Below are 21228 nucleotides of genomic sequence, written 5' to 3' on the forward strand. Positions count from 1 at the left end.
AGTCTGTAAACTCCGGCTACAGCTGCACTTGTCAGGGGCTGTAAGGGAAGTGTAATCAGCCACAGAGATTAATTTGCATCTCAATTAGGAAAGAGTCAGGAGGAAGCTGTAGGGTCTGTTGCTGGAAGGTTGTGGAAGAAATCTCATCAGGCACAAAAGGCTCCCGACTTGGTGCTCCATCGAGCGGAGGACAATATCGGAGTCTGGTTTCCATGGGGACCGGGACCGCAGAGCCGCGGGAGCATCGCGCTGCCCGCAGCCGCTTGGTCACGATGACACAAATTCCACTGCCCTGCCCAAATACACATTTCTGTTGGAAATCTCTTTGAAAATTAGGAAGGTAACTACGGCAGACCACATCAGATTTTTTTTTAATCTCTTTTTTTACATTTATGTAACGCTTTTGGTTTTAATGAATTCATTAGGGCAAGAGATTGGTTAAAAAACAATTACCTATATTTAAACTTCAGTTTAGAGCCGTTGTGGCTACAGGTTCTTTGTGTCCATCAAAAGGCGCATGATGGCACTCCCAGGGTGCTGCATGCACAGCTCAGTTGTCTTTGGAACAGCGCTGTCTCTGCTGCTGCTGCAGCGCTTCCATGGGTGGGGATGATTGTGCATCAGTTTATGTTCCAAATTCCCATTTTATTCCTCCTTGGTGCCATGGAGCAGAGAGGCTGAGTGGCTGCAGCCCCTGCTAATTGGGACTCTTGCCATCCTTGAGTAACTGCTGAGCATGAGGCAATGTGCTCCAGCAGCCTCTCCAGGCTGCTTTTTTCAGGCAGTGTCTGACTTTTAATGTGACTGGGACTTAGAGAAATCATAAGTAATAAGATGACTTAAATTTTACAATAACAATAAATAATATTTAAGCTTTCTACAATTGTTGTATTGAAAGGAATATATTTATGCAAGTTTTTGAGTGCATCCGAGCCTCTTTTGTATGTGCTGGGGAAAGGAAGCAACAACCTCTCTTGCAAACAATTAATTACATGTCATAACTGAGCAAGGGTCTGTTCTGTTTCCAGCAATGCTGAATTTTTCAAAACCTGGTGGGAGTGGGGCTGTAAAAGTGCATCTCTGAACACTCTTCCAACTTGTGTGAAACAAGCTGTGTGCTGGGAAGGATTTCTGAACACTTGTGTGATCTGGAGTGCCGTGGCACTCAGCTGCAGCACAGCTCCTCTCTGGGAGCTGCTCTCGTCTGAGGATAAGTACTGGGGGAAAACAGGGTTTGGATTGAAGTGTTACAGCTCTGATTGGCAGCTGCTGTCTAAGCTGACAGTTCCTAAGCTCAGGTGCTAGTCAGCCTTCAGACATGAAAATGTAGCTGGTTTGGCAGGTATCAGGCCTTCTGGTTGGCCCATAATTCTGTCCTGGTCTCCAGAAAGACACTGGGATTTGGAGGTGGTGATGTCTGAGCAAAAAGCTCCTCTTAGAACGCCCAGGGAAATGCAGTTCTCACTGCCCAGGTTATCTTTCCAAATGGAGCCATTTCTTTTCTCCTTGGATTGAATTGGCTTAATTTAAAAATTGTTTCAGTGTTATTTTGAGTATCTTACAGCTTTAGTTTTTTACTTCCTCCACCATTTCAAATAACTCTTGTACTCTCAGTCCTTGCTGACTGGGATGCTAAGTGAATTTAGAGAAAAGTAGGAAATACCCCAAAGTGTTAACCTCAGCTTTGAGGAGCTCTTTGTAATCTGCCCTGGGGAGAGTGGAATGTGTCCTGTGTGCCAATGCCAGTGGGCTTCTTCCCTGTGTGTGTTTTTCAGTGACTTCTGGTAGTCTCCAAGTTGTGTTCTTAGCAATTCAAGCTACTACATGCACTTCCTGTGAATGGGTAAATAGGGAGCTAGCTCTTGTTGGGGTTTATTAATACACTGCTTATAAAATTATCTCTGTGCACAATCTCAGTTTTGGGATGAGTTGTTTGTTCTTATGGGCAGCAGAGGGGTTTGATCTCCTACTGCTTGCTGACTCCTGCACTCCACTTTGCTGTGACATCGGGCTCTGGAGGTGTCTGTGCATCAGGACAGGCACAAATGAGCACGGTGGGGATGAGAGCTCCTTATGTAATGTCTGAGCACTGGATGTCACCGTTTCCCAGCTCACAGTTTGCACTCCTTTTTGAGGACCTGAGGAAAACACAGCCCTTACCCTGGAGAAGTAATTTGATACATGAGTAACTCTCTCACTGTTTTCTCCTCTGTAGTGGCAGTGGTGTGTGCCTGCTGACCTGTGCCAGCCAGCAGCTCACTGGGGTAAAGCCAAAACTCCATATAAACACATAACAAAAAGACATTCATAACTTTAATTCATTACAACTCATCCAGATATTGACATACTAATATATCCTAGATGTGTTAATATCTGGAACCAAGAAGATTAAGCAAAGAACATCAGCTTCAAATTCTGAATTAAATCCCTTTCTTGGCTTGAGCCAATTTCTGATTAACCTAATAGAGAGTGCCCAATCTGCTTACCTGCTTTATCTGTGAAAGAAAGGTATTTGCTATGATGGACTTAATTGTGTGAATGGCTGTCAGAGTTCTGGAGGCTCGTGTGGTGTCAGACACGTTTTGTGTCCCTCTCAGTGTGTGTTTCGTGGCACTGGCATTTGGAGCTCTGCTGTGGGTACAAGGCAGCGTTTGATCCTGATGGGGAAATGAGATGGAAAGCCTGTTATTCCTTTCAGAGAGGGTTCACAGTTTGTCCCCTTTATTTCATCCCAAGCAGTGGTGCCCTCCAGCTATATCGATGCTGATAGGAATGGCTATGAAATTCTAAAGCATGTGTCACAGGAGCTGTGACAATTTATGTGACACGGCACCTGACGGTGTGCTGCGAGCGGCCGGCCCTGGCTGGCAGGAGTGCCTGTCAGTGCCCAGTGTCTGTGGGCAGCAGCAGGTCCCTCTCCCTGCCCTTGGCCAGGGGTGCCCAGACCCGAGGGGGGCCAGGCATTGGCAGCTCTGCCCTTCATCCTGCACGGCCCCTGCTGCAGCCGATCAATGGCTGGGCTGGCTGTGTGCTCTGCCTTCCCTCCTCACAGCCAGAACCTTCTCCAGGCAGCGATCGATGCCTCTAATCTGCTCCAGCCTGTAATAAGTCATGCGAGGCAAAGCTTTTAGGTGGCATTACATGGGATTGTGGAGGCGGCTCCTCAGCTCTCATTCATAGAGCTCTTCATGGACTCGCAGAGAATCCACTGCGTCCCCTCGGTGCATATCTAAAGAGTATGAAATGCTTCTGCAGGTCTAAACTCCACATGCTGCTGCACCGTGCCCACACAATGGGATCACATTTCTCTATTTTCTGTTTCGTGTCCATTCCTGAACCTGCTGGCGGGCCCTTGTTAGACACACAGCTTGTACCCGCATTGCTGGGGGAGCAGGGAGCAGCCAGGGGGGCTGCACGGCAACGGTGCAGTTCATTTTGTCACTATAACATGGCTGGGAGCTGCCATATCCTCCCCCATGGCTGGGAGCTGCCAAGTTTGCTGAGGGATGTTGAGAAAGTCCCAGGCTGATTCTGACACGGAGTTTCTGTGCTCTTCAGTAGCACTAAATAAACCCCAGCAGTAGTAGAGGCTCTTCTTTGCTGGCTGATATAATGGAGAGTTCCAAAGACAAACCTGGAATTTAGTGACATTGAGAATGTAGTGTGTTTTTACATGAAAAATGAGTTCACTGTGTCAGGGGGAAAACCCAACAAAACAAAGTTAATGTTGGATTTCTAAATGACATGTGTACTCGTATGTGTGTGCTGGTTGCAAACAAGGGTCCTGACCCACACAGCCATGCCTCTTTAAGCCCTGCCAGAGACTGGGAAGTTCTGGTCTTGCTGGAAATGGTGTGGTTTGGGTGGTGTAACCGTGCCCTGCCAAGGCCCTGCCCAGGAGCCCGGGATGGGGATGCCTTGCAGGCAGCTTGCAGGGGCACACAATGCGGGACAGGGCTTTGTTTATGAGCAGTAATTATCCCTTTCACGAGAAGGTGTACACAGAGGTGCAAACACCTGTCCTACCACGGTGCTCAGTGTTGTCTCCTGGGTTACACAAAGAGCCTCCACTTTGTGTTTTGTGAGAGGCTCTTGCTCATTCTTTGGTTCTTTGACAGAAGCAAAATTGGCATATTTGGGTTACTAACAAGACGGGATGAAGTAGTTGTGGTAGTTCTTGCCGGTTTGCGAGGGCTTCCCATTCTGTGTCTTTGCAAAGCGATTTTTGCCGTTTCCCCCCCCATTAACTTTGAAGGGATGCGCGTAGCTAAAGCTCCATCGTGTCTTTCGGGAACTTTACTGTGAATTCCCGCTCGGGTTTTGTCGCAGACGGGTCGGTGAAAAGCAGAGTGGTGTTTCTGTGGCCGGGCTGAGCGAGGGGCGCCGGCAGGAGCGGTGCCGTTCCGGGTGCCGCAGCCGGAGCGGGCGGCGGGGCCGCGGGCCGAGCCCTCGCAGCGCTCCCGCGGGCCCCGGGGTCGCTCCCCCGGGCGAGCGGGGCTTTGTGCGGCCGGGCCGGCTCATTAGCATGCGGGCCGGGCGAGCGGGGCTCTGCTGGCTTACCAGCTGTTCCTGCTGCTCCCGACAATGTCCGGCGGGCCGGGCTGGCCGCGCTGCGCGGCCGCCGCTGCGCTCCAACAGCCTTTCCGCTGGGGATGCCCACGTGGCACCGCAGCGCCGGCCGGCCTCGCATGGCATATGGTGTCTGGATTCATACAAGATGCAAAACTATTCTGCCGCTAATGCACAATGACTCATAGCATTGCTAATTTTTCCAACAAAAGCCCACTTCCACACCCACACTTTTAACCCCTCAGGCTAAAAAGCCTCTTCTTTAGTTTCAAAGCCATGGAAATGTAAGGAGGTGGCTTCTGGATCAATATCTGAAACCCTATATTTATTTAAAGCATATGCACGCTCTAACGCGTATTTTAAATTTCTGTGAAAGCCGGTTTGCAAATTGCCACTATAACGTGCGGCAGGTTTTTTTGTTCCAAAGTGGATTCGTTGTCAAATGCTGGGGTTTTTAAATTTTTCGGTAGTTAACATATTAAAAAAATAATCTGAAATTGCCACCATAGATAATAAAAGGTTATTTTCATTTAAGAGGAGGGAATCCAAGCACTGTGCCCAGTGGATCTACAAGGATTATGTATTCCAGCACAAGTTCCCAAGCCGCTCTGTGTAAGCAGTTTGTAGTATTTGGGGATCTTTGCTATTTTACTGGCTCTTCAGGGACAATAATAATGCACTTTCCAACTAGAGGGAGCTGCTGGTATCCCTGATGCTGATTCTTAACCTCCCAGTCTAATTCCTTTGTGCGGAACGTATGGCGATCGTTCCGATGTTTTAATAAAATCAAGTTAAATTACCCCGAGTCGTTTAGATTAAAAGGCTGCCTCTCAGTTCTTGCAGCGCAATCATCAAATTAAACTGCGAATTCGGGGCAAACTGAAGCAGATCCTCGTTGCTTTTTGTGGAATTATGTAGGTCGTGAAAAGGCTGGCGCGGAGCGCTCCGAGACAAAAAGCGTGCGGGAGGCAGGAGTGCGGGAAGCGCCGCTCCGCTCCCTCCGGCGGAACAAAGGAACAAAGGGACCTGTGGCCAGGCTCCGAGGTGGCCGGGCTTGGTGCTCAGGCTCCCCAGGAGCCACTTGTTACAGTGTCCCCCGCGGGCAGCGCTGCAGCAGGTGAAGGCTCCTGCCGGCGGGGATTTGGGAAGGGTCTTTCCTAGGGAATGGTTTGAGGGCTCCATGGTGGCCTGTGGTGGGATGCACTGTGTCCTAGGCAGGGCCAAAGCCCAGGTGCTGGCCTTGGAAAGGCAGTTTCCATCCAGCAGGGCTGTTCCCTTGTCCCAGGAACAGCGGTGGGAAGACTCAAAGGGTGCCAGAGAGCAGATCCACGTGTGGGCATTTCCATGGGTACTTCCCAGCGCTCCAGGGACTGGTGGTAACACAAACATGCAGTCACCAGTACAGGTTTGTGTCATTTTTCAAACTTCTCTTTTGAAGAGACTCTGACTTCAGCGTGTGGTTCGCATCAGCCATGCATGCTGAAATTGCTTAATGAGAACTTAAGGAATAACTTTCTAAACAAGAAAAACGTTTTTAAGCTTAGATTTGTATTTTCTTTATGACTTTGTTTCTGTGCTTTGAAAATGAGTGGCTGAGTTGAGTGCTGGCCGTGCTTTGAGGAGGTGAGACAGATCTGACTCCCTTCCAGCCGGACTGGCTTTGTGCAGTTGATACCAAAATGAGGCAGGCACAGAAATTTTTGTGCCTGCTATATAAAAGATACTTTGATGGGCAGCACCATAATCATACTTTGCCCTTTAGAGAGGGAAGGCTTCCCCTCCACCTGCATTTGAAAAACTTTGAAAGCCATCCTGTTACTGGGGACATGAACATGGTGACATCAAATGAGAGGAGTAGGAGAAAGCTAATTTTTGTAGCAGGTTTTCTGGCTGGCATATTCAATTTATGGGATTTTTCTCCTTAGCATCATAATTCAGTGTGTATTTCCCAGTGCTTTTAACTGTCAGGTTCTACTGTATAAACAGGAGCAGATGTCTTTTTATGATTTCTTAAACCTAATGTTTAGTAACAATCTAGTGCATGTACAGTATTTCCTGTTAAACAAAGTCTCAGGTAATTTTTCTGGGGTTTAGTACTTCTCTGAATTGGCCTGGGCCAGTTTTTTGGAGAACTGTATCTGTAACTTGTGCTGAACAGCTGGATTTATAGCACCTCTTTAGGGTCATCCATCTGGCTGATTTTCACCTGTGAGACAGTGTGGGTTCTCTGACGCCTTGCTGGCCTATGGTTTGTGGCTTCCTGAAGTAAAACTGGCCTTCCCCTGCACCCCTTCCAGCTGGGAACCCCTGAAGGGCTGTTTGGGGAGCAGTTATTTCTCTGAAATCTTGGTGTCACCTGTGTAACAAACTTGGGGGTAGCTCAGTCCTGCAAAGCCTTGACACCAAAAATGTGCTGTGACAGTGAATCCATTGCAGCTTAGGGAGAGAGCTCAAGCTCCCAGCCCTTTGCTTTTCTGTGTTTCTGGAAGCTCTTTCCTGAACTTGTGCCATCCCTATGACCCTGACTGGCTTCTTGGTATTGAAAGGGGGCTTGTGAGGACTGTGCTTGCCAGAGTGGCACCCTTCAGGCAGTGTGGCAGGGCAGGCAGGATCACAGAGGCCCAGAGCACTTTGGAGCACAAGCCCTGAGGCTGATGCTCAGACAGCCCCCAGATCATAAGTGAACAGGGCTCTGCACTTTGAATTTCTGTGTCCAGCCCACCACCTTCCTCTCCCTACTGCCAGCCTCTCTCAAAGCTGGGGAATGTGAGGCTCTGAAAACACCTATTCCCACAGGCAGCTCCAGTGGTGAGAAGTGGATTTTTCTGTCCTTAACTGTTAGATACAAGTCTGTATTATCTGAAGGTTTCAGGTTGTAGGAACAGCAGTTACACCCACGCGTGCCAGGCTGAGTGATCGAGGGAGAGCACAACCCTCATCGTTAACTCCCCGAGCCTGGCAGGAGAGAGGGATTGTTCCACTCCAGGAGAACTCTTTGAATTCAGAAACCTTTCCTTTCTAGGCTTTTGCAGAACCTGCTGGGTTTTGTGCTCCCATGTTTTATGACTTGTTGCCATGATAATTCAGCTCATCTTACAGGTTTCTCTAATTGTGATTGATGTGTAATCATTCATTTTATTGAACCTCATTAAGGTCTGTGAACCTCTGTCCCAACTTGCAGTAATTAGAGCCCAGATAGCCATTCCATCTGTTCCCAAGCACTGGTTAATTAATGAACTTTTAACGTGTTCTTTGCCTTGTAAAAGCCCTCAGTATTCTCAAGTTGCTGAATAGGATTTGCATGCCAGCATTTCCGTTTGTTTCAAATGCCACAGCAACGTGCAGTTTGGAATCCCAAAAGTCAACACACAAAGTCCCAGGATCTCGGAAAGCAAAGTGGAGAGATTTTACTTTCTGTTCCCACTTTGTGCATCAATTACAGTATCTGTGAAACTGGAGTTTGCAAACAAATGCCTCACAGGGTCTCCAGTGTTCTTTACTGCCCAAACCAATGGGTTTGAATCTTTTGTTGTATTGCTAAAGAGAATACACAGACATCAGTAAACCAAATGTTTCATTTTTCATGGTAGTACTTACTGGAGGAACATTAGAAATGTGATACCTACAGACACACATTTTCCTGCCCTCATATTTCATCCTTTTGTTACATTTTGAGCATCAGGCCTGAGACAACTTTGCTAGTTTTATGTAGCATTCATTACAAGGAGATTTTTAGGATGGAGCACAATCCAGCAGTGCTGCTGGAGTTGTCAGAGAGATTGCTGTGGTCCAGGACTGGGAGAAATCAGCAGGAGCCAAGCTTCTGAGAGTTTCTCTGCTTCACTTCTGTGCATTCTGACTGTGCAGTAGCATGCTGAGTCAGTGATCTGTGTGCAGAGAATAAATCATTGCATTTTTAAAAAATTCATTCCATTTCTGTTTTCTGAGCAGACGGGAGAGGCAGCATTTCCAGTGGCAGGAGTTTAAAGAAAATGTTGGGGGTTTTGTGCATTGTTGTGTTTGTGATCTGCTGCTGGTTTTTACAGACAGGACTGTAGTGCAGGGCTGTAGCTGTGCTCTGCCTCTTTTGCATTGATCTGTGTTTACCTTCAATATTCAGGACAAGAATTAAGTCATACTGCTCAACTCCCTCAAAATCCCTTTCAGCATCCAAAGGCCAACCATCTGTCCAGTGCAGCCATTCTTTCCTCCCCCAGTATGTGTTTTAGCCAGTGCTTTGAGCAAGGCTGTATCCTGAACAAGCAAAATATGAAGGGAAGTAAAGGTCTTGGGCTGGGGCCATGTTTAGCAATGCAAACCCTGTAAATTGCAGATAATTTTTGTGAAACAAGTGCAGAGAGCCCCTGGTTCTGTGGTATTCAGTGTGCTGGTCTGTGGCATGGTGGGTGTCCAAGGCACAGGCAGGCTTCTCTGGGAAGAGATTTCCAGAACAGCTACTTTTAATTCCTCTTCCAGTATTTCTGTGTGCCAGATTCTCATCTCACCACTGATCCCACGTTTCAAACAGTCTGCTTGGCAAATCCATGTGTGCTCCCCTGCTCCCTTTTAGGACTGAAGTGTTTTAAGTGACTGGCAGATCTGCATGGAAAATGGATTTCTTTCTCAAGCATTTTGGGAAGTGCAGGTGTTTTGTCTGGAGATGTGCTGGCTTGTGTGCAGTGTCAGGTGTGTGGGGCTCAGCCATGGTGCTGCCTCTGCTCCATTGCTGATGTTCTGCAAGTCCAAGGCTGGGATCTTGTTGAAGCTCTTCCAACATGTTGTTCCTCTGGCTGAGATTTAGTCAGAAACAAATCCATTCAGCATGTGCATTTACCAAGGTGTGTTTGTAAATCACACCACTCCATGACAGCTGATATTTAGGGGGCGCACTTCTGTTTACATGAAGAAAACTGGGATGTTCTTCCTGGGCAGTCCCTCTCCTGCTCTCCATGAGCCTTTGCACTCTGTTTAACACGTTTTCAGATGAAAAAACGTGCAGGCAATCTTGGTGAGGTTTGAGCAGCAAACGGGGCATCCAGGTGAAGGAATGAGAGCAGGGACCTCTTGCCCCTCTCTGGTGGGATTGTGCTGTTGCCTGTGCTCTGGTTTTCTGGATGTGCAGAGATGTCCCCAGTGTTTGCTTCTTGGGACTGATGGATGTGAGTCCTACTGCAAGGACACCTACAGGCACAAATCTCTGCTTTAATGCAACAGAATGAGTTTAGATGCTGCATTTGTATTTTAGCAATATTTTCTTTTAAATCTGTAAGCAGGGGTCACATTCAGCCTTTAGTTAGCTAAATGAAAGGGCTAATTAAGGGAATTGCACTTAAGGCTGTTCTCTGTCAGGTAACTGATTTTATACAATATACATTTACATTAAGATTTTAATATTGCCTGTACTTTGTTTAATACAAACTTCTTTTTATTTTTAGATTAAAAAGATTAAAATATTTTAACAGCCTTTCTGCTATTTTAAGTTGCCTTTAAAATGTTTGATGTTATTTGGGTTCATTAAGAGAGATAAGAGGGGTGTTGTTCTATCAACTGTTAAATATTATTGCATGTTAATCCATATTTTAAAAGTTCAAAGTCTGTGCTAGCTCGTGTTTCTCTGTTCTTGTTGCTGTTGGTACAGAAGTGCTCGTATGGAGCATTCCCATTTGTGTGAAAAATAGAATTCAGCTCAGGCTATGCATAGATTGTCAGAAAGATTAAAGTGTGCATCGTGCAATTTTTCCTCTTTCAGAAAGGGGCCTTTGATGTGCTAATGTTCACTTTCTCTCTTTTCATGGCGAAGTGCTGGGCATTGTTTCGGGCTGCAGAGCAGTGTCTGCCTCAGAGAGGCAGATTCGAACGCCCCAGAGCCCAACCTTGCAAGGTAGCAGCATCTGCAGGGAGACTGTCTGCTGGCATTGTCCAGGGATCAGATAGCAGTGTGCCTGCTCAGATAAACACCAGGGCAGGCAGCGAGGAGAGGTGTTGCCAAAACAGCCAAATATTTAATATCCAATATCCCACTTGTGTGTGCCAGTGTTCCTGCTGTTACACCGAGTCACACGCTGCAAGCCCAAACTGGAAAGCTTGGCAGTGCAAGAGGCGCTCACTGTAGGCTCTGAAATCACACCCAAAGACAAGGCTGTCATGTATTTCCAAAGTTATTTGGCAAGTGAAATTATTTGGATGGGCTCATCCCGCGTTGCAATGGGCATTTTCCAGCTAATGGGTGAAAGCCTGCAGGCTGCTCACAGGGCCAGCTTGAACTGATGTAGCAGGGGCCTGATGTGAGTGGTGACAGTCATAGTGACAAAGGTGTGTGGAGAACGAGCAGCTATGAACAGCCTTTCTAATGCCAAAAGACACCAATTCTCCTTTTGTAATTGACTGGGAAGAAATGATTTCCTGAGTTCCTCAGAATGTAAGAATGGGAAGGGACAGTGTGTAACTGGGCAGGAGTGAGTGAGTGCTGGTTGTGTCCAGCAAAAGACGGATTAGTTGGTATTTGAATGATAAAAGCCTTTCTTTTCAAACTGGGTGAAATTTGAGACAGTAAGTTAAACAAAACCTGGAATAAAACTTGAATACAGGAAAACCTGACAGCAGCATGCAGTGTTCCTGCTGTGTAGCTTCTTCCCTGGGTCGCTGTCCCTGCATATCCCCTCCTTCTCCTCTTCCACCAACTTTGATGCTTCATTAAAAATTCATCCTGTGCTCCGAGCCTTCTCTCTGGGATCCTCACGATCTCCTTTTATACCCAACATGACTCAGCAGTTAAGGATGTCACAGAGCTTCAGAAGTTTAGCTTAAAGGGCACTGGCTGGAAGCAGCAGCGAGAGCACTGAGGAAGCGATGAGCTTCCCAGGTTTGTGCTCGGGCTGGCTCTGTGTGGAGGCAGTGCCCAGGTGGCAGCAGGATGGAGCTGCTGGGCACACAGGCTGCTGCCCCAGGCTCCTTTCTGAGCTGTGTGGAGCTGCAGACGGTGCTGGGAGGCACGTGCCGGGGAAGGGTCGGCCTGTGCTGTGATTTGTGGTGCCCTCACAAAGGAGCGGCTCTGTGCTGGCTGCAGAATGAGACGTGTCACAGGGGCCTGGCAGGAAGCAGATGGAAGGGGCTGTGTGGAGCAGAGTGCCTGTCGCCGGGGGCTCCGGGGCAGCTTTTTGGTAGCCTTGGAAAAATGACTGGAGCAGCTCACATGTCACCAGTTGCCATCCACCTCTCCTGCCTATGCTGGCTTGCAGGGACCGGTGACTTTCCTGCAGGATTCCCCCCTCCCATCACAGCTGTCTGTGCAGCAGCACTGCCTCGCTCATTTGCCATCTCAAATCAGATTAATTGTCCATTTTAACAAAGTGCTGCCGCTCTGCGAGCCGGCCGTAATCTCATCGGGGTGGAAGTGGGTGCTCCATAACCCAGACACCTCGGGGATGCAGGAGTGCAGAGCCCAGTGCTTGCACAGCACTGTTGCTCACTGATGCTCTTCCCTGGTGTATCTGTGTGACCCCCAACCTTGTGAGCACCTGGGGGTCTCACATGGGCACAGGCCATTGCACCTCCCACTTGGTGACATGCAGGGCCCAGCCCCAGCCTGCTCTGCTCCTGCCCTGCTCTTCAGAAGCTTTTAACCTGAATACACAGAATGGCCCCAGCAGCACCTCAGCTTTTCTTTGAGACTACCTCCTGTTTTGTCACTTGTTGTTTCTGCCATATTTATTCCAATAGTCAGGAGATTTTCTTTTGCACTGTTCTGGAGTTCAGCACTTCCATTCCCCTTCCCCTGTGTGTTAATACCTGTATCCAATATGTACCTGTATATCCAATATGTACCTGGATACCACAGTCTGGTTTCTGGTCTCATTCTCATTCCTTTTCAGAGCTGGTTTGGACATGGCCAGTCCTGGGTGCTGTAGCAGGCTGACAGCTCAGGTGTGCAGCCAGCCAAGCAGCCTTCCCCACTGCCCTCTCTCCACTTCCACCATCATTTCTCTTGTGCTTGGAGATAGAACTTGGTTTTTAATAGTGTATTGCACCACTCACTCAGGAACTTACCCTGTATTTAATTGTAATAAGACTTCATGGCCATCCTGAATTACTAGAAACCTACAGGAAATTTTTTTCAGAACCCATAGAACATTTAGAGGAAGTAAACAGCAGTGAAAGCAATGCATTGACCTGCCTTTTTGTGAAGGAGTCACTTATATTTTCAGCTTTGCTCCCTTTCCACTCACACATCCCACCTCATAAGTTTAAAAAAAGCAGATTTTATAATTGTGCACCAGAATTTTAATTACTCCTCTGGGAAAATGGGGAGCCATCACAGCATACACACTGGCTGAGCTGTGCTGTGGAAGTGGAATTCTGTTTCCCTACTGGGAAGTTACTTTCAGGGGAAAAAAATGTAATTTTAAATGCTGACTTAATCATCTGCTTTTGGGGATGTTGTTTGGCCAAGGCAGCCGGCAGTGAGTGCGTGCTGCTCTACCTGTTGTGGGCTGTCTGTTGGAAGGGTATGTTCATTTAATGGGTTTTAAGCAACATTATTCAAAGATCAACAGAAGGCATTCTGTGTTATATGAATAAAAGATTTCCCCGTGCTCCTTGTTAACCCCACAGTGACAGTCAGTGTCATTGAAGTGCAGCCACCTGGCAGGGTGCTCTGGCCTCAGCTGCTGCAGGGCCTGGCTGGAGGCAGCACCAGGTGTTGCTGTGCAGTGCCAGCCACTGGTCAGCGTGCCCAGGGTGGCCAGAGGGACCTGTTGGGGGCACAGGTACAGCAGGGAAAGGGACACTAAAAATGGAGCCCTCACCGAGCCCTTGGTCAGCCCTGGGAGGTGTTTCTGTGCCACCCACAGCCCCATTCCCAGGGCAGCCCATGCTCAGAGCCTGCTTTGGAATATCCACAAATGCATCAGGTGATAATTTTCATATTCCATCCTCCTTATATTGGTTTTAGTTTAAAGTTGGGAAATCGCTGCTGTTCCTCGCTTGGCTTTCTCTGATTTGTTCTTCCTACATCGAGCAATTTCCCAGCTTGTCTCACCACAGCACTAAGTCTGTTTTGTGTTAAGCGTCTTGCAAATGGTGTCACTCATAATAGATGTGACCAGCCACTAGTCAGGGTGGCCAGAGGAACCCTCTGTGGGACACAGGTACAGCAGGGAAAGGGACACTAAAAATGGAGCCCTCACCGAGCCCTTGGTCAGCCCTGGGAGGTGTTTCTGTGCCACCCACAGCCCTGTGCCTGGGGCAGCCCACGCTCATTCCCTGCTTTGGAATGTCCACAAACATCTCAGGGGATAATTTTAAACCTCCATCCTCCTTACAGTGGTTTTAGCTTAAAGCTGGGAAATCCCTGCTGTTTCTTGCTTGGCTTTCTCTGATTTGTTCTTCCTTCCTACCCTCTAACATCGAGCAATTTCCCAGCTTGTCTCACCACAGCAACAAGTCTGTTTCGTGTTAAGCATCTTGCAAATGGTGTCACTCATAATGGATGTGATAATAAGCCCCAGTTACTTGTCCCTGATTGTAATAAATGTAATATATAGACCTGTAATAGACCTGAAATGGAGCCATTTAGTGCTAGACCCAGAAATAATGAAAAGGTCTGTAATAAACTAGAAGGGGCAAAATTACTTTGTGTAATTGTATTTTGTTCTGCTTGTAGCTGCCAGATCATCATACCCTTATCAAACTGACAGGGTTTGGTAACATTTAGTAGGTGATAAAATATATTTATAAATTGAAAAGACTTGTTCCTTAATGAGTGAGCTTTGACCGTCCATCAGTTATATCCAAGGCACAGAGGTGCCCCTTTCTGAGATGTCGTTCCACAGGCTGTGATTCAGTTAAAACTAAATTAATTGAGCTTCTTTTAGCAACAAATTCATTTGGCATGTGCATTGATATTCCATATAATTCCAGGAATCCCTCTATCAGTGTGCTGCTCAGCAGCAGCTCAGTGAGACTGATCTGAGCACACAAAGCCACCTTAGTGTCACTGCAGTTGTTCCATGGGGTGGGAATCACACCCCATGAGTGGCAGCACAAATAATTTTGTTCTAGACTGTGTGTAAGCAATTTTGTGGCATATTCTCATTTAGAGAATCTGGCATTATCTCCCCCTGTCTCTGGCAATTTAGGATCAAAGCTGGGAATTGCAGAGGCTGGCACCTTCAGGTTCTGAATGGTTTGTTTGGAGTATGGCATTATCCCAGGAGATTCCCAGCTGTACTGCTGTGATGGAGCTGAGCTGTTCCTTGTCACAGGTGCACTGTGGAGCAGATCTCATGAGGCATGTGAACTCTTCTGGTGACATTTCTGGCTTTAGAATATCCTTGTCTTTGGGGAGAGGAGTGGCAACAAGTGTAGGAATGTTAAATATATACGGCTGTTAAATTGGAGACACTGCAAGTCTGTGTGTTTGTGTATGTGCAGTGACCAAAGCATAACAGCACCAGTGCAAAAACCTTTATAACCCTCTGTTTTGGGTTTCTTTTAAATTATATAATTTTTAAAATAATTATATAAAATAATTATTATAAAATTTAAAGATATAAGTGAACACCAACAGCATTTTTTCATCAACGGATATAATTCATAAAATAAACTCACAAACCTTGTGGGCAAGTCTGTGCCTTTCCTACATGTCTGGGTGTAGGACAGGAAGGTGTAGCTGGCCCAGCATCCCCTGCCAGCAGCTCCTCTTCATTTATGGTTGGAGAGTCTCATTGCCCAGCTGTCCTGGCTGCACCACCTTGGGATCTGGAGTTTGGCTGGATCCCTGTGAGCTCCACCTGGATTTCACGGTGGAGCTAGTGTGGATCCTGGCTGACTGGCTTGCTGTGGTCCTAGCATGGCTTCTTGCTCTCCCCAGTGCCCTCAGGAGAGAGGAGCTCAGCATCACTGCTCTGGGGCATTAGGAAGGTGGTTTTCAATTGGACCTGGGCAACTCCTGTCCCTTTATCTCTCAGAATTGAGGAGGGAACTGTATGGCTACTTCCAGAGAAAGTATATTGGGGGGGAATGATGCCCCATTAATTTGCTGGTGGAAAACCTTGTGCCCATGTGTCATAATCCAGAACTCTTTCATCAGCAGCCTCTCAGTGGATAGATCTGTGTGCCCTGCAGAATGAGTTACCAGTGAGGGCTCCCGCAGCTCTGAACTGGTAACAGGCCTTTATGTCACCATGGTAATTAAAATATTTTTATCCAAGCCGTGTTAGTACAGTGGTAAGCACGGAATGCAGTGGCCAGCTGGACCTTGGATGGGCAGAGGGCTGGTTGCACCATGTAAAATATAGTGCCATGTTTTAGGCACAGTTGTGTGTGGTTTGCCACCTCTGTAGCACATGAGGAACATGCTTAATGGGAACAAAGTTAATAAAGGGAATGAGGTGCTGGCCCGGCTTTTTTTCCAACAGAGCAGGTACAAGCTTGGCTAGCTGGGAGAGAGCATTGCAGGGACTCTGGTAGAATTACAGAGCTTTGGGCAGGGATGAGCTCTGGTGCTGTCACAGTACAGAGTGGTATGGGAGCAGGTGATGACCCGGTGTCCCTTTGCTCCTGCTGCAGGGCAGTTGGTCTGTCGTGGTACGTGTGTCTGCTCCCGAGGGCTCCCTGCCTGCACGAGTGCTTGGAAATTAAGATGAAAGCTTCTTTTCTGCCTTATTCATAATAAATGCAAGGTTCTCCCCTGAAGCACTTGGCATGACTAATGTGCCACATATTCTTGCTATCCCAGAGCAGCAGGCGAGTGCTTCTGCCAGACAGGTGCTCACAGCACACCTTGGGCCCCGCGCTGCCCAGCAGCATCAGGAGCCAGCCGCCAGCATGGAGCTCCCCACAGGCAAGCATGAGCTGGAGCCTTTAGCCTCAGGGCACCTTCAGTATGGCTTTGCTGTTACACTGCTTGATTTCCTCAGAGATGCTCTGAACCCGTGTGAAACGTGTTCCTGTTGTTGTTGTTTTGCTGCAGTTTCCCCCTTAAAGCAATTACTGGCGACCGTCTGCGTGGGAGCCGCCGTTTCACACCGTGCGTGCTGGGAAATGCTCCCTGTGACTCGGGGCACTCACAGGTTCCCTGGGACCTGAGGCCCACCTCCATCAGTCAGCACCAAGGTTCTTTGGTGATCTTTGTGATGGACCCAGGTCCCACTGTGGGGTGGAAGGTGACAGACCTACGGGCACTGTGCTGAGGCGCTGGGAAAACAAACGCTCCACAAATGAGGAATCCATTTGCAGACCTCTCTGTGCCTGTGGGTCTCAGGGAGAGTCATGTCTTTTCCACACCAGGGTGTTCTGGGCTCTAGCCATCCCCCCCCAGCACAGAGGGGTGCCTGTCAGCGTGATTGGTGGCACAGCAGCAGAAAATTGTGCCGCAGAGAGGATGAGCTCTTGGTTTTGGCAGCAGAGAATCATCTGCCCGTTTTGGATAAGGAGGAGGAACAGCAGCCCTGGCACCGGCCGGCCCTGCTCCGCCAAGGGAGCCCTGGCACCCCTGACTGCAGTGGGGACAGATGGCCGTGATGGGGGCAGGCCATGGGGACAGGGGCCCACAGACCCCCTCGGTCACACAGCCTCTGCTCTCGTGTGTTACATGGACCGATTCAAGGCAGGCATCGCTGGAAAGTTTCCATCTCAGATGCTTTGGTTTATAAAAAGCACACAAGTCTGTGGTGGCTGACAGGTACAGTTTGATTGCACCTGTTTAGTGAAAGATATACGTTACTAAAATTCCCCCAAAAGTTCTCGGTGAAATTCATGCGGTGTGGTGGTCACTAGACCGTAAACGATGGCGAGCCCAATCAAGCAGATTAAGTTTCACACCAAGACTGCCTAATACCACATTTTAAAAGCACAGTAACTCCATCCTCTTCAGAGCTGGGGAGGACAATTAGGTGCAGAAAGGTCATCAGCCAACACATCTCTGCTAACCTCAGTTTTATGGTCCTGGCTTTAGTCTGCTTTGGTAAGTCCCAAACATTTATGTTCTTGTTTTTTCCAAACCGCTGTCACAGTGTCAGGAGCAAACCCTTTTTGTGAACCATGATACAATCAGGAGGAAACTGAAATAGATATTTGTTGCATTGAACAGTAAATTCAAAGATTTTCTGCAGGTCTCTAATTGGATAAAGAAGGAATTGGCATTGTGGACATATATCCAGCCTTGATGTCCGATGGGCTGGAAGGAGCTGTCTTCCTCTATACTTTGAGCTTCTCCACTGGCTTGATGCCCCAAAAGCCCTTCTCTGGGTGGGCTGCACATCACAGATGGGAGTTGCAGCAGGTCCATGCCAGCAGGCCGCATTAGGGTCCCTCTGGAGCCGCAGGAACAGGCGTTACAGCTCCTGTAGACCCTGGCGGTGTCCTGGGTGCCAGTCATGGCACTGGTGCCTTGTGGTGTTGGCACAACCTGTGGGCCATGGAGAGCAGCCAGGCATTTCTCCCCAGCCTGGGCACAAACCCACTAACAGTCCTGTCTTTTATTTGCCTGCTGTCTCAGCAGAGTGCACTGTTCCTTCCATGTATTGGTGACAGTATATAAATGCTGCCAAAATGTTTTTATTTTCAAACAGTAGCGTGGGGCAGGATGGGCTGGCCATTACCATCAACAGGAGTGGGGCCCTGAGAGCTTTGCTTGAGGTCAGCATGGAGTTCAGGTTAATAAGCAAAAGTTCTGTATTTTCAGGATCTGCTTGAATTTCTCAACATGGCAGTTTGGTATGGTTTAGTGTTGTGTTTGTGTGCAGGGAGGGAAACAGTGGGAAGATCCTGGCCCTGGGATGGCTCAGGTCACCTGCAGAACCCAGATTTTGAGGACCTTGAAGGGTTTTCAAGATCATTATGTTTTAAACTGTGTGTCAAACTGGCTCTATGTTGTAGACGTTAAACATGGAAGTGATGCTGGTGGGTGAGAGCCGAGTGCTGGCTGGTATCTGCCTCTCCAGTGAATTTTCAAAAGCTTCTGCCTTTTGTGTCTTCCTTTGCATCCTCCATCTGGAAGGATGTCCTGTGTGTTTCACTTTGCAGGTCATCCTGCTGCTACAATAAGATGTTGTGGTTTTTTGCAAATAGTTGATGTTTACATTTTAATATGTTGGGGTTTTTTTCAAACAGCCTTCAATGTGTGGTTGAAATGTTAAAATAATTGGTATGCTGATAAAACACTACTAGAAGCTCATAATATTCAAATAATGAGATTTGATTGCTGTATTCAAATAGGACCTAAATTCCTGCTCTCCCACAGTTTTATACAGTTTTATATGTCAATATATATCAATAATTCACACCTTGTCATGGCTCTCAATGTCATTATTTCTTATGAAATGAAAAAAAACCAAACCTGTTTGTGTCTGTCTAAAACATTTTGCTCTGGAGTTTTGCCTTGGCAGAAGCAAAATGTAAAATAATGAAGCCGTGGAGGGGTGGGTCAAATTGCCGTACATATTAAAAGAGGAGCTTTTGATCAGCTTCTTTGAGGGTCTGGTATAACTCCATTTATCTGCAGATCTCAGGGGACGCCCCGAGCCCCCAGATAATGGGGGACTTAGTTAATCAGGGCAGCCAGCTGTCCAGCTTTCCACCGGGGTAGGGTTCAAGCTCACAGCCCATCCTGCACATCCAGGCCTGCTGCAGCCGTGGATTTGTGTGTTCCCTGCAGCGCTCCAGCCCCAGGCTGCTCTAGGAAAGCCAGGCAGGCACTTGGGGCTCCCTCCCAGCTCTGCTCTGAGCTGAGGGGTTGCTGATCAAACCAGCATTTGTGTGGCACTTGATCTAAATCCTGCTTGGTGTTGGGAGCACCTTGGTGACAGAGCTTGCAGGAGAGCTGTGACACAAAGGTCGGGTTAAAGAGGTTCAGAGTGAGGTTCTAATGTTTGTAACTCAGTGATATTTTGTGGTTGGCTCTTGGGCTGAAGGCACAACATGTTTCTATAGGGCAGCCCTGACAGAAGTATTGCTCCAGAGATTTTCAGGATAGACTCATTCCTACAGGGCAATAAATAGGAAACTTTGCGATGCTTTTTTACAGAATGGAGGTGGTTTTTTTTTACAGCTTGTTCATGATGCCTCCACATTCAAATTCCTAAACTTCAGTAAAATTTTAGTTGACTTTTTTTTTAATGAATCCCAAATGTGCGTGTATACTGAGGCAGAGATAGCAGGGAGTTTAATTTCACTTTGCTGCAGTCACTTAACTCCCTTTTGATTAAGCTGTGAGCACAAACAAGCGCGGGCATCCCGCTCGCTGCCTGTATGGCAGGAGCTGCTGAGCTCTGCTGCTCCAGGGAGCCCAGGAGGGCACAGGAGTGCCAAGCCAAGGTGGGTGGGTGGAAATGGGGTGGCAGGAGGGGTGCTGAGCTGGGCTCTTCCTTGCGTGCCTCCAAAGCGCTGGTGGATCTGCAGAGCTCTCCCCACCTTGGAGTGTCCTTCCTCAGCTGCCTCTCCCGTAGCTGCTCAGCTGTTTGTCCAGGCGGTTTTTCCCAGTCTTTTGTGTGGCGAGCAGCATCCTCCAGCTCATCAATAGGATTTTACCAGGTGCAGAGCAAACCTGGGCAGCGTTTCCGTGCAGCGTTTATCTGAAGCAGGCAGCAACGCGAGCTGTGCCGAGCCGTTCTGTACCCAGCAGGGCATTATCAGGCAGAGCCTTTCCCTGGTTGGGAGCATCCCCGGCTGGGGCCGAGCGATGAATCGAGCGCGCTGCCGGCCGGCCGCAGGCTCAGGTGGCCGCTGTCCCCCGGTGTCGCCGAGCCCTTTCAGCGATTTGTCACGGCCGGCTCCGCTCCCGTTGCGGCAGCACGTGCCAGCTCCGTGTCACAGGGGCCGCTGCCAGACGGGCCCGACACCCCCGGACAGCGCCCGGCCGCAGCAGCGGCTCCGCACGGCCCTGGCAACAGCCCAGCGCCGAGGAATCAGCATCTCCATAATGAGGAGTGAATGGCATCCATCAGTCCCTTTAGAATTGGGCCCAGGCGTGTGCCTCCTCTCCGAGGAAGTTTGGCAGCCTATTCATTAACAAGAGTCATCAGGAGTTCAGCCCATAAAGGGGAGGCAGCCCCGCACGCTGCGGGCTGGCGCTGTCAGGAATGCCTTCTCTCCCCGGCTTCGGGCAAGGCAGGAAAACTGAGCAAATAACGCTGTCAGCAGGTGCAAACGCTGAAATGCTGGCTATTGATTTTCTTTCTTTAGGCTTCCACGGGAAGTTTATAAGAAGATTTATCACATATCAATCGTCCTCTGCGAGCGTTAAATGCAAAATTCTTCCTTTCTTTCTCTTCCCTTTGTTGCCACCACGCCTGCAGGAACTCGCCGTGCAATGAGAAAGTGCTTTGCTTATTCCCTTCGAGGTCGACACTAGACCACTGTCTCCTGGTTTTAAGCACTGCTTTTCTCTGATTTTTTTTTTAATAGTGTTTCAGAGTGGTTTTGTTAATGTACTGCAAGTCACAAATGGCACTTCAATATTAATTAGTAATGCTTTTCAATTCTAAATACCCTCACCTGCATTCTGTTGTCACTGGTGTTATTCTCCTGCTCCTAATTTCTAAATTCAGCTTGGCCTTTGCTCCCACCGAACAGCCTTGCGGGGCTCGAGTGCATTTCCCCATAACAGAAACACAATGAGGCGCTGAAAACTTTTGTTTTCACTGAGGAAACGGAGAATGA

The 21228-nt window shown here is 48.2% G+C and overlaps 1 protein-coding gene across 1 annotated transcript in view; it reads left to right on the forward strand.

Moving 5' to 3' along the window:
* RALGAPA2 (Ral GTPase activating protein catalytic subunit alpha 2) overlaps positions 1–21228 on the forward strand; it is a 93135-nt gene that overhangs the window by 61586 nt on the left and 10321 nt on the right. The window lies entirely within an intron of this gene.

Source organism: Melozone crissalis, unplaced genomic scaffold (genome assembly GCF_028551555.1).
Source record: "Melozone crissalis strain CALT ecotype California unplaced genomic scaffold, PUWL_Pcris_2 ptg000081l_1, whole genome shotgun sequence".
NCBI classification, from domain to species: Eukaryota; Metazoa; Chordata; class Aves; order Passeriformes; family Passerellidae; genus Melozone; species Melozone crissalis.